This window comes from Euphorbia lathyris, chromosome 3 (assembly GCF_963576675.1).
Source record: "Euphorbia lathyris chromosome 3, ddEupLath1.1, whole genome shotgun sequence".
In the NCBI taxonomy this organism is placed as follows: Eukaryota; Viridiplantae; Streptophyta; class Magnoliopsida; order Malpighiales; family Euphorbiaceae; genus Euphorbia; species Euphorbia lathyris.
Genome location: NC_088912.1, coordinates 75033139 through 75047288, shown reverse-complemented (window position 1 = coordinate 75047288; position 14150 = coordinate 75033139). Strand labels below are relative to the sequence as shown.

The window sequence follows — 14150 nt, the reverse complement described above, 5'->3', positions numbered from 1 at the left end:
GAAATTGTCTGGTTAGAAAGTTGTCAAATTTTTATGAATAAAAAGAAAATATGAAAATTGAAAAGGAACATTAACACTATAGTTTGAGAGGGGTCGCGAAAATGCAGGCTCCCACAGCAACAAATTTGACATAGGCTCTCCCACTTAAGGAGATTTTAGGGAGATGCATCTCATAAGTGCAATAGAGACCATAAACCTAACCATTTCCTAAGGATTCATATCTATTACATGCATTAACATGCTCATTGATTCAACGGCTAGATTTGTGATTTATTCACTTCTAGATGTGGCAGCTAGTTATCATCAAATTTTAATGAATCTGAAGGATCTTTTGTGAACTTGCTTCCGAACGGACGAGGGTACATATGGATCATGTCGTTCGGATTAAAGAACACATACTTACCATCGCCTTTGGAAAGTAGGATATGACATTCCTATTTATGCACCATGTTCCGCGTTTGTATTGTTACCATTTGATCTAACTGCTTCTTCATGAATAATGTTATTCTCAATTGAATCACAACCCTGCTTCATCATTCAGGCTTGTGTTATCATTAGAACTCTTGCTATCGTTATATGATGATCCAAACAACTGCTTAATTAATTGATTTTCACACCGGCCATCCATCTCGCTTGTGAATAGAATAGAATTTGATGTTCAATTTGTTTTTGAAGGAACAATATGCAATTAACAATGAACAGGCATTAATATGTATTTAATTGAAGGAGAATGTTGTTTAATTACATGACCAATCATTACATTTCTCGGAAATGAAGAGCATTAAATGGAGGAGATTGTTGTGTAGGCAGGAGTGATATTGTGCAAAATTCTCGCCAAAATATACACACCATGGCTCCAAAATGATACAATAATATTTTAGGATAACCATTTTTGTTGCTTCAACCATCATTATCGCAAATAAATTAATTACAATTTTCAGTAATATATATATATATATATATATATATATATATATATATATAAATAATGATTGGTGAAATATTTATAAATTTAAATCAATTAGTATACTTTGTTATAAACTATATACTATACTTAAACGATATATTAAAAGATCAAAAGCAATTAATTTCTATAAAAGAAAAACGAACAAAACTTTCGTCATAAAATTTAACTAATCAAGCACACGTGAACTTAAAGAGACTCTTTTCCAGCTTAAAATTGCTATGGTGTTGTAATTTTGTACAAACAGTTTTGATTTACAATTTTAAGTTACAAGTTAATGCAATAAGACTAGCTCTAGTAGTGGGGTAATGCCAATTTAACGGAGTTTAAAAAATGAAGGAGCATTTCTGAAAAAATGAATAAATGGATTCATATAAAATATTTACCAACCACGTTAAACTCTCCCACCAACTTTAAAGTATAACCACTAAAGTTACTAACAAACAACAATTGGATTAGAATTCACTCAAATTAAATTTGAATTTAAGAGATCAAGTTGTAATCTCATTTATTCAATTTAATGGAGTTTAAAAAATGAACGAGTGTCTTCTAACAAGCTTTGCCTTTTGTCATTTTTATTACTAAGGTTTCATCATTCTTTTTTTAAAGTTCTCTTTTGTCCTGTTTTTTTCCATTTCTATTTTTCTTTTTCCCTTTCGAAGTTCTCTTTTGGCTGTATTGGATGGCATCTTTGAGTAATATGTATTTGGATTTTTCGTACGTCTAATTAAGCCTGGAGGAGGAGGAAGAAGGTGGTAACATGGTGGAGGAAGATGATCTGAGTATAGAGCAACAGTCTTAATCACATGCACCTTAATAGTTCAATGAACCAAAAAATAAAAGATTAGAGATTTAATGATGCTTTTTACCTATATTATGTATGAAACTTCAACCATTACAAGAAGAAGAAAGCTTATCAACCTTTTAACAGTGGCATTCTTCTAAACCGCCACATGGGCTTTATTAATAAAAATCCAATACGAAGGTTCATAGAAAAGAGAGTACTGGCGGCCCACTCCAACATATCCTTCTCTATCATTCCAAACAACTTAATGGAGATTATACTAGTCCTTATAAGCTCAGTTCTTACAAATGTATTTTTTTTTTAAATCTGTGTTTTGAATCAAATAAACATGATCCTTTTACGGAAAATTGCAGACAGCTTTTTTTTAATGAAAAACCCCAATGTTGGATAAAGCAAATGTGTTCACAGACAGACATTGGATTTTCAATGAAATAATACGAACAAGAAAATTATTATAGAACGAATGGCATCATTTAATCAAATATAACATTTATTAATCCCTCCATTCCATTATATAGGTCATTCTAGCAAATTTGTTTTTTCCCTAAATATAAGTCATTCTAGAATTCCAATGCTTATTGCCCAATAGTGACATGAGAGAGAATTATTTTTTGTATTGGTACGTGTGTTTTTTAATATTCCAATGCTTATTGCCCAATAGTGACATAAAGATAATTTTTTTTAGTTAACCAATATATTTCTTAATTTGTGTGAAATACCCTAGAATGACTTATATAATGGAATGGAGGGAGTAGAATAAATGTTACAGAAGAATCAAGATACATGATTTATGTATAATCTTATTACAAAATAAAACTTCTAACAATTTACACAATCTATATACAATGTCTTTATATAACCAACTAATCAAAATAGTAAAAATTGTAATTTCTAGCTGAAAACCAAGTTTGAAGTTTTTGACAAAAAAAAGAGAATCCAAATTACAGATTTACTAAAAAGAAAAACCAAATAAAAATTAATTGATTTTTCCATTTAATCTATATGTATTTTGGATTCTCTGTATTGGCCAAAAACTTTCAAGCTTGGTTTTCAGCTTGAAATTAGAATGTTCACTATTTTGATTGATGAGTTATATAGAGAAGGTAAGATTGCCAAAATAGTAAATTTGCTTGATTAAATAGCAGCTATGAATTATAAACTTTATATGTACAAATATAATGTAATTGTCAATGGCCTAACTCCTTTTGCCTTGGAAAGAATCTGCTCGTCGTGTTCTTCTGGAGTAATATGACCATTGGACAATCACATTATAAATGTACAAGCATGGTTTATAACCATAGACAGCCATTTTTACTCGAACAAATCTACAAGTTCAACAATTCCACTCTCTCTATATAACACATTTAATCAAATTAACATACACAACATCTCAAATTAGAGAATAGTTTCAAATTTCTCTGCTGTATAAAACCTTCAACCTTCATATGGCTGTACTAAAATCATGGTACTGATACATTATGTACCTTCTAATTCCATCGGTATTACCTGTGGCAAAAGACCAAAATTAGATGACAAAAGTACAAATATATCTAAATAATAAAATTATTCAAACAAAAACACAAGCAAAATCAGCTCATTTAAATCTGGGTGTAGCAATGTAGAAACTAATTTTACTTCAGAAGAGTATCAAGATTATATGCTAAAGTCAAAATTATTGTTTTCCCCAAATCGGATAAAAATAAATTCATCTATATCTTAGCATATAATAGTCATAGATCACATACTATCTATGCATAATCAGATGGCTACCTACAGTTCCTTAACCAGCATTCCACAACTTTTGATCTACGAACTGTCCATTCTCTATTTATATTTCGCAAGTAAAATAAAACAATTCTCCGATACAGATCGGAAGTGCCTATTTCCTTCTACAAGTTCCATAGATCCAATGATATGATAAACATTAATAAAATTTCAAACTGAGTTACCAAAGAAACAGTTGATATCTTGCAGATCTCATAGTTTATATACAACTATATAAGCAGCAAACTTGGATGGAAATTTTAGATCGAAGAATAGTACAGAGCATAACGATTAGAAACTTCAAATTCAAAATAACAAAACAAACAAACAACGATCTAAAAATAGGATTAGAAGAAAAGCTTACAATTGAATAGAAAGAAACTGATCTGAAGAGAAGGGGGAAAATGGTCGGAATCGGAGAATATTGTTGAAAAGCAACGCAAATAAGAGTATAAATAACAAAAAACAGAGTAAGGTCTTTCAGAAAAAAAAGAAAAGCAGAGTAAGGGAGGGGGCAGGCGGCGGCAAAAATTTCGTAAAGGTAGTAGGGCTGACGTGTAAGGAACAAGCTGCAATTACACAAAAGTGGAGTGGTCTCATTGGGGTATTTCTGTCATATTGAAAGACTTTGGTTAACAGAGTACAGACTGAACTGAAAGTGCATTTAAAACGGTAGATGTTGGCACGTGGTAACTGCGCATTAGATTATTGTTGGACTGGACACGTGTCATGTTTTTGCCATTTTAGGCGAAACATATGAATTTGAGTCCTATTAAACTAAGCAGCCGCAAGCAGTAACCCTAGATAAGCACCACACTGTTTTCTGAATCGGGTCCAAGTTACGGTTTCCATGCTTCAAACTTGATGACGTCGGTTTTGCGATTACGGCTTCTGTTTTTAACCTAAAAAAAGTCCCTTGCTTCGCAATAAATGTATACTACTCGAAGCGATCCGCAGATTATGAAACTTTTATATAATTTAGATAAATAAATAAATTTATATATTTATTTTTAAATAATTTTATATCATACTATGAAAAAAATTTATATTATTTATATTTAAAATTAATATATATTTTTTAATGATAATTCAAATTAAATGAATTTTAAAAATAATTGACTATTTTTTTATAGAATTTTAAATAAAAATGAATGATTTATTTATTTTTACAAAATTCAATTATTTATACTTTTTAGGAATTTTAATATATTTTCATATGGGTAAAGTATAAAAAAAACCCTATGGTTTCTGACTTTTGCAAACAAAGTCCCGTGTTTTAAAAGCGTACAAACGGGGGTCTGTGGTACCAGTCATTAACAAAGAAGAGATTTGTTATGGATGCCGTTAAGTTGGGTTGACCTGGCACTTTGACTGAAAATTGCACCAAGGGCAATTTCGTCCTTTCGCATCCCAATTGTGGTATAAAAGGCTTGAGAAATTCCATCCCCCAAATTCGCTCTTCCTCTTCTTTTTTGGTCCATACAGCCTCTGGTTCAAAATTTCCAGGATTGCAGTTCATTGTGGTATGTCTTTAAGTATTTATAATGGTTCTAAGTATTGAGTTGGTAGGCTTTGTTGGATTGCTATTGATGCTTGGAAAAGTTCTTTCTCAATTTTCTGTGCACTGAACTAAATTTGTCAAGTAAAATTTTCCAAGCATGATAGTTGCCCTCGGTGCAATTTTCAGTCAAAGTGACAGGTCAGCCCAACTTAACGGCATTCATAAAAAATACCTTCTTTGTTAACGGCTGGTACCACAGACCCCCGTTTGTACGTTTTTAAAACACGGGACCTTGTTTGCAAAAGTCGGAAACCACAGGGTTTTTTTTATACTTCACCCTTTTCATATTCCAAATATTTTGTGAAACAATAATAATAAAATAGCAGATTAATTAAGAAATATATTAGAATATAATAAAAAAACCAAAAAATGAATTAAACTATAATTAAAATTTAATATTATATTTACGATACAAAAGAATTACAATATAGGTTAAACAAAAATTGAATTAAACTACAATTAAAATTAAATGTTATATCTACGATACAAAAGAATTACAATCTATGTTAAAATGGAAGCAACATCAATATATTATTCTATAAACTATTACAATCAATACTTTTCTAATGTTGCATATGAAGAAACTTTATCAATTCAATATGTTACATATAAAAAAATAAAATTCGTAAGAATTAGTCACAAATTCATCTTGATGACAATTATTTTGGTTAATGGAATTTCATGATCACCAAGTATTCGAATTCAATTATTCATTCTGCTACAATAACCCAATATATCTAATTGAATCAGTTTAAGATGATGATTTCTCCTATTTTCATCTCGTAATATCTCATCAAGACATTCGATCAATTTGTTCTTCATTCTTTCACTATATAGAATATCAGCCATACTCGTAGATATCACTTATTTGACTTCATTAATATTTCCTAATAATTATATATTCTTGAATTTTGTAAGTAAGAAAAACAAATAAAAGAATTGAAAAAAAAATGAAGGGACGAAAAAAGATAATTAGGAGAGAACCATCTTCCTCGTTTTTTTATGTTTTTTAAAAATAAGAGAGAATGTCTAGACATAAGCATATAAAGAGGAGAGTGAAAATATTTTTTGCCCATTAATTAAACATTTTATTTTTTCTTAATAAAGTATTAAGTCCATAAATTAATTTTAGTTAAATAGAATTAAATCGCAGTTGTAACCACTCAGTACAAAAAAACGTTTTATAATTAATATGTGAAATTAATTATATTAATTAGAATCATTATGCTCAACATTTGAGAATTTGAAGAGATTCAAATAATAATATTTTCTTAATTAATATTTTTCAATAATTTTTCCTATGATCATATTTCATTTTCATCTGTTAAAAACTCTTGAAATACTAATTTTGTACGAACCATAATATAATAGTTAAAAATTATATAAGCCAATGTTGCAAAAGCAATTATCTCATAATCCATAATTAATGTACATTTTTAGGGCGTTTTCTTTGTTTGTTTGTTTTTCTTTCATTTCCTACCCAAACAAAATGTACATTTTTAGGATTTTGAGCATCAAAATTTATTTTTATTTACCTTGATTTTGAATTCGTATCTAGCATAATCCACATTCTTCAAGAATAAACATATTATCAAACGTATTAGACACTTACAATCTCCTTGTCTAGAAAATTGGGAAAAAATAACTTCTTGATAATAATAATAATAATAAAACATAATTTATATTGAAATAAACTTCATTGTAAGTATAATATTCCAATATCTCTTTAATATTTTATTTAATATGTCTCAAACTTCAATGAACAACTATCGTGTGAAACTTTATATCTATTTGTACCAAAATGCATAAAAATAAAAAATACAATCCATATCAATTAGCTAAACTCAAACTAAAAAAAATGAGTGGATTTCAACATGGTCCGAATTAGAAAAATTAATCTAACTTCAATTAAAACTAAAAATTGAGTTCATAAAAAGCCGAAAATCTAAATTTTAGTTAGAGTTAACAATCAAAACGATAACACCTAGGAACATATACTAAAAAAGAATGCAAATATACAAAATTTTTATTTTAGTCATTTTGAAAAATAAATAAATAAAAAAGAAAACATGTATAAGGTAGCGAGAGGTATGGAATCTGGATAACGACAGAAATGGAATTTCATATCTGAAAGATGAAACTATAACAACAATTGTTTAATAAAAATAAAACAACAGCACAATTGAGAAAGCCAAAAATTGAGTTCATATAAAGCCGAAAATCTAAATTTTAGTTAAGAGTTAGCAATCGAAACGATAACACTTAGCAACATATACTAAAAAAGAATACAAATTTACAAAATCTTTATTTTAGTCATTTTGAAAAAAAAAATAAATAAATAAAACATGGATAAGGTAGCGAGAGGTATGGAACCTGGGTAACGACAGAAATGGAATTTCATCTCTGAAAAATGAAACTATAACAACTATTGTTTAATAAAAAGAAAACAACACCACAATTGAAAATAAAAATAACTAGAACATATGAAAAAAATCGAATAATTACCTTGAGAAACATAAGAATTTCTTGTACTTTTGACACTTTTGTGTTTTCCGGTTTTAGTTGTTCATGCATCTTCTATTTCTGTTAGATTTCTTCAATTGAAGCTATCAGTTTGCAAAAAAAAGTCAAATAAAAAAGAAAACATGGATAAGATAGCGAGAGGTATAGAACCCGGGTAACAACAGAAATGAATTTGAAAGATGAAACTATAACAACTATTGTTTAATAAAAATAAAACAACAAAAAAATTGAGAACAAAATAACTACAACATATGAAAAAAATCGAATATTTACCTTCAGAAATATAATACTATCTATCGTGACCAATGAATATAATGGTGGAATACTATCTATCATGCTTTATATAGAAGTTTATTTGTGACTTTTGGATTTCCTTTGCTTTGTGTTTTTTCATCTTCCCGTAACTCTTACTTTCTTTTATTATTTTAATTAATAGGCTAGTAATTATTTAATATATTATAAATATAAATTTGTTATTTTTAATTAATTAAATATTTATTTTTAATTAATTAAATATTTTTAATTTGATTTTTTACTACGTTGACAACTCATCAAAAATACCTCTAAAACACTTCTTCTCATTTTCCTATGCTTCCGTAATTATATATAGTATAGATTTTATTAGTTTAATTTCTTTTATTGGAAGCTCGGAGGAAGAAAAAGGCAAAAGAAAGATAACCCAATATAGAATCCGAATCTAGGCCAAACCAATCCACTCCGAGAAGTATATAAAAAAATAAAAAATGAACAAATACAAATAGTTAAAGAAAAAAAACTCAAAAACGCAATCACAAGAAACTAAGAGAACTTATAGGATACCCTATTACAATAATTGTTGGGCTTGGCCCAATTATAATTTATGAAAAGAGCCCATGCTTTTGAGTTTTCAAGATGGAAAGTATCTCACATTTCTTTCAAAACACTTGGTGGAGATACTTATTAAGAAGGTCCTCACACACTTGGGGTGTGCCCCAAGGGGTACCCACTTTTGTGAAAGGGTGAGGACCTACCTCTTGTTTGACCACCACGCGCGCGCCGTCGTCGCCGTCGCCGTCCGTCCGAACCGAGTTGGTGTGGTGTAAAATCTATAATTTTTTTATTGAAAAAACTAATAATATTTTTATTAATTTCGTATTTAATTTTTATTTAATTAAATACTCTGAATTAGTCTTTTCTGAACGTTTTTCTTAACATCTATTTTTCTGAACGTGTCTCTCTCACAAACCCAGTCTCCCCCACCTTCCTGATTTTCCTCCCACCTTCTCCTCCACTGAATCAGAGCTCAACAGCTCTTTTTTCCAGTATAAATAGGTGTCAGAGAGACTGGTTTAAACACACATTAATTTGATTCATTCATTTTTTCGAAACTGAGCAAACTGAGAGTGTAGACAGAAACGCAATTGTACGGTTGCAATAAAATTTCGTATTACAGAGGGCTGTTTTATCCTGGAGGCGACCGGAGTTCATATTGCTTGCAATTTTCCGGCAGTTCCACGAACGTCTTAAAGAAAGCGACATTGTCCGCGACTCTGCCCATTTATTTATTTTTGTTCGGTCTCCTGCTGTTTTTATATTCCAGCTCCAACAATTTTAAGACGCTTTGATTACTACTGGTATGGCTACCAAACAATCAAATGGGATTGCTGAAATCAACAAACCATTCCGGTTTGAAGGAGCTCACTTCCGAAGGTGGAGACAGAAGATGCTATTCTATCTTACCACAACGAAGGTAGCTTCTGTTCTGAGTTCTGAAAAGCCGGTTGTTCCTGAAGATGGTGCTGAGGCAGATGTTCGTGCTGATATTCGTCCTGCTGAAAAATGGACAGAAACTGACTTTCTGTGCAAAAACTATATCCTCAATGGGTTGACAGATGACTTGTATGACTATTACACTACTGAAGAAAAAACTGCCGAAGAAATTTGGGAAGCTCTGCAGAGGAAATATGACATAGAGGAGGCTGGGTCGAAAAAATATGCTGTCAGCCGCTACCTCAAATTCCAGATGACTAATGACAAATCAGTGGAGATTCAATCTCATGAATTGCAAAAAATAGCACATGAAATCATTTCAGAAGGTATGCCTCTAAATGATCAATTTCAAGTTGCTGTAATTATTGACAAATTGCCTCCTTCGTGGAAAGATTTTAAAAATGTTTTAAGGCACAAAACAAAAGAATTTTTGATGGAAAGTCTGATTACACGCCTCCAAATTGAGGAGGAAGCTCGAAAACAAGATTTAAAAGAAGAAGTGCTTATTGTTTCTAATAACACTAAAAGATCCACTGCGGTTCTGAAACCCACTCAAAAATTTTAAGAATCAGAACCGCAAACCAATCCAAAACTGTAGCACCCGAGTTAATTTGAATTGGAACCTTCAAATGAACCAAAATAGGCCACAACAACAGCCACCTAGAAATGATGCTGCTTTCCTATGCTTTAACTATGGGAAACCAGGTCATATGGCACGTAAGTGCCGGAACAGGCCAAACACTACTCCTAGTGTTAACCTGACTGAAGAGCAACATAATTTTGTTGCTATGATTTCTGAGATCAACCTCATAGGTGGATCAGATGGGTGGTGGGTAGACACTGGTGCTTCCCGCCATGTTTGCTATGATAGAAGTATGTTCAAAACATACACTGCTGTTACCGAATATAAGAAAGTGTTGTTGGGTGATTCCCATACCACTATTGTTGCTGGAATTGGTAATGTGGAATTGAACTTCACATCTGGAAAAACATTAACTTTGAAGGATGTGATGCATACTCCATAAATGAGGAAAAATTTGGTTTCGGGCTATCTTCTCAACAAGGCTGGTTTCACTTAGTCTCTAGGAGCAGATTTATTTACTTTGACTAAGAACAATGTGTTTGTAGGAAAAGGTTATACAACTGAAGGCATGTTTAAGTTGAATGTTGAGATTAATAAAGTGAATGCTTCTGTTTACTCCTTGTGTACTTTTAATGTTTGGCATGCTCGTTTTGTCATGTTAATAAGCGTATCATTAAGAACATGAGTAACTTAGGATTAATTCCAAAATTTAATTTAAATGAGTTTCTTAAATGTGATTATTGTAGTCAGGCAAAAATCACAAAAACACCTCATAAATCTGTTGTTATGAATTCTGAGCCTCTAGAATTAATTCATTCTGATATATGTGAATTAGATGAAAAGTTGACTAGAAATGACAAACGGTATTTTATAACCTTTATTGATGACCGTTCTGACTTTACTTTTGTTTATTTGATGAAAAATAAAAGTGAAGCGTTTGATATATTTAAGTTGTTCATAGTTGAAATAGAAAATTAATGCAATAGGAAAGTCAATAGACTTCGTAGTGATAGAGGCACATAATATGGTTCTAGCTTGTTTATTGAATTCTATATATAAATCACATGGTATTATACATGAAACCATAGCACCTTATTCTCTAGAAATGAACGGAAAGGCTAAAATGAAAAATAGGACACTTACCGAGTCTGTAGTAGCTATTATGCTTAGTTCAGGTGCTGCATCACATTGGTGGGGAGAAATCCTATTGACTGTTTGCTATGTGCTAAATAGGGTCCCTAAGTCAAAAAGCAAAATCTCTCCTTATGAGATCTTGAAAAATAAAACACCTAGCCTATCATATTTTAGAACTTGGGGTTGTTTGGCTTATGTTAGGATTCCTGACCCAAAGAGAGTCAAACTTGCTAGTAGGGCTTGTGAATGTGTGTTTATTGGATATGTTGTGAATAGCAAAGCATATATGTTCTATGATTTGAATGCATATGTTATCTTGGAGTCAAATGATGCTGACTTTTATGAAGATAGATTTTCTTTTAAATTGAGAAATAGTGGGGGTGCATCATCTAGTAGCATGCCTGCTGTTAGACTTATAGTGTAAAAAGATATTGAGGAATCTGAACCTAGGAGAAGTAAGAGACCTAAAGTATCTAAAGACTTTGGTTCTGACTTTTATGCATTCACAGTAGAAGAGGGTCCACTTACTATACATGAAGCCTTAACCTCCTTATATGCTGATCTATGGCAAGAAGCCATTAATGATGAAATGGACTCACTTGAGTCAAACCAAACTTGGCACTTAGTAGACTTACCACCAGGTTGTAAACCAATAGGTTGTAAATAGATCCTTAAAAAGAAACTGAAACCTGATGGTTCAGTAGATAAGTATAAGGCTCGTCTTGTAGCTAAAGGCTTTAGACAAAGAGAAAATGTTGATTTCTTTGATACTTATTCACCTGTTACTAGGATTACGTCAATGCGTGTTTTGATTGTTATTGCTTCTGTGCACAATCTAGTGGTGCACCAAATGGATGTTAAAACTGCGTTTTTGAATGGTGAATTAGAAGAAGAGGTTTATATGGATCAACCTAAGGGCTTTGTAGTTTTTGATCAAGCCCATAAGGTATGTAAGTTAGATAAGTCTTTATATGGGCTAAAACAAGCACCTAAGCAATGGCATGCAAAATTTGATAACCTGATTATTTCAAATGGCTTTAAGGTGAATGAAAGTGATAAATGCATCTACTACAAATATGAAAATGGTGTTTCCACCATTATATGCTTATATGTTGATGACTTGCTTATTTTTGGATCTAATATTCATGTTGTGAATTCTGTTAAGTCAATGCTATGTGAAAACTTTGACATGAAAGATCTAGGAGAAGCGAACGTCATTCTAGGCATAAAGATAAATAGGTCTGAAACTGGAATTTCTTTAGATCAATCTCGCTACATTGAGAAGATTCTAAAGAAATATAACTACTTTGATTGTAAACCTGCATGTACACCTTATGACCCTAGTATAAAACTTTTTAAGAACACTGGAGACAGTGTAAGCCAATCAGAGTATGCTAGCATAATTGGCAGCCTTCGTTATGCCACTGATTGTACTAGACCCGACATCGCGTATGTCGTAGGATTGCTATGCAGATTTACTAGTAGACCTAGTGTGGAGCATTGGAATGCTATAGAAAGGGTCATGAGATACCTTAAAAGAACCATGAAACTTGGATTATATCATCAAAAGTTTCAAGCAGTCCTTGAAGGATATAGTGATGCTGACTGGAATACCTTATCAGATGATTCCAATGCTACTAGTGGCTATATTTTCAATATAGCTGGTGGTGCTGTTTCATGGAAGTCTAAGAAATAGACTATTATAGCTCAATCAACTATGGAATCAGAACTGATTGCACTAGCTGTGGCTAGTGAAGAAGCAAGTTGGTTGAGAAGTCTGTTAGCTGAGATTCCCCTATAGGAAAAACCGATTCCAGCTGTATTGATCCACTACGATAGTACTGCGGCTATTGCTAAGATTTATAATCGTTATTACAACGATAAGAAACGACAGATACATCATAAGCACAACACTGTGAGAGAGCTACTCAATAAAGGAGCTGTTAGAGTGGATCACATACGCTCAGAAGAGAATTTAGCCGATCCTTTGACGAAAGGATTAGCTAGAGAGATAGTCCAGAATACGGCAAAGAGTATGGGACTTATGCCCCTACGGTGATGAGTTATACACAATGGTAATCCAGCCTATAGACTGGAGATCCCAAGAAATAAGGTTCAATGGGTACTAACAAGTTGTGATGTAATATGTGTCAGATCATGTTTGAAGCATGAATATCTTGAAGCGATGTGAGGTTGAGATAATAAAAACTTATTATGAAGTCTATACTCCATTTGGAGTGAAGTACATAGCTACATGAGTACTTTTGATAGACTCACCTATATGAATGTGGAAGTGAGGCCGCTTCCTATGAGTTTAAGGCAAAACTCTAGAGCATTCATTATACCGGGATAGACGTGCATGGCCATAAACGCACGGGCTACTAGAACTACACTCTGAAAAGGTTATGGCGTGATATAATGTCAGAGATAAATTTCAAGACTACGAGTCACTCTAGTAAAATATGAACTATACTCACTACGCAAAGGTTCAAATCGAAAGATACCTCTGTTTATGTCTGACCTTATTTAACTGCTTAGTAAAACATTTTTCAAAAATTCTAGTGGGGGATTGTTGGGCTTGGTCCAATTATAATTTATGAAAAGAGCCCATGCTTTTGAGTTTTCAAGATGGAAAGTATCCCACATTGCTTTCAAAGCACTTAGTGGAGATACTTATTAAGGAGGTCCTCACACACTTGGGGTGTGCCCCAAGGGGTACCCACTTTTGTGAAAGGATGAGGACCTACCTCTTGGTTGACCACCACACGCGCACGCGCCGCCGCCGACGTCCGTCCGGGCCGGGTTGAGGTGGTGTGGTGTGAAATCTATAATTTTTTTATTGAAAAAACTAATAATATTTTTTATTATTATTTTTATTAATTTTGTATTTAATTTTTATTTAATTAAATACTCTGAATTAGTCTTTTCTGAACGTTTTTCTTAACGTCTATTTTTTCTGAACGTGTCTCTCTCACAAACCCAGTCTCCCCCACCTTCCTGATTTTCCTCCCACCTTCTTCTCCACTGAATTAGAGCTCAACAGCTCTTTTTTCCAGTATAAATAGGT

At 32.0% G+C, this 14150-nt stretch overlaps 1 long non-coding RNA gene across 1 annotated transcript; it reads right to left on the bottom strand.

The window, feature by feature from the left end:
- Positions 1 to 2532: 2532 nt before the first annotated feature.
- On the bottom strand, positions 2533 to 4156 carry LOC136221687 (uncharacterized). The gene is made up of 2 exons (XR_010685263.1): positions 3898 to 4156; positions 2533 to 3275 (listed from the first exon to the last, which is right to left on the bottom strand). It is a non-coding gene; the product is annotated as an uncharacterized lncRNA (long non-coding RNA).
- Positions 4157 to 14150: the final 9994 nt, after the last annotated feature.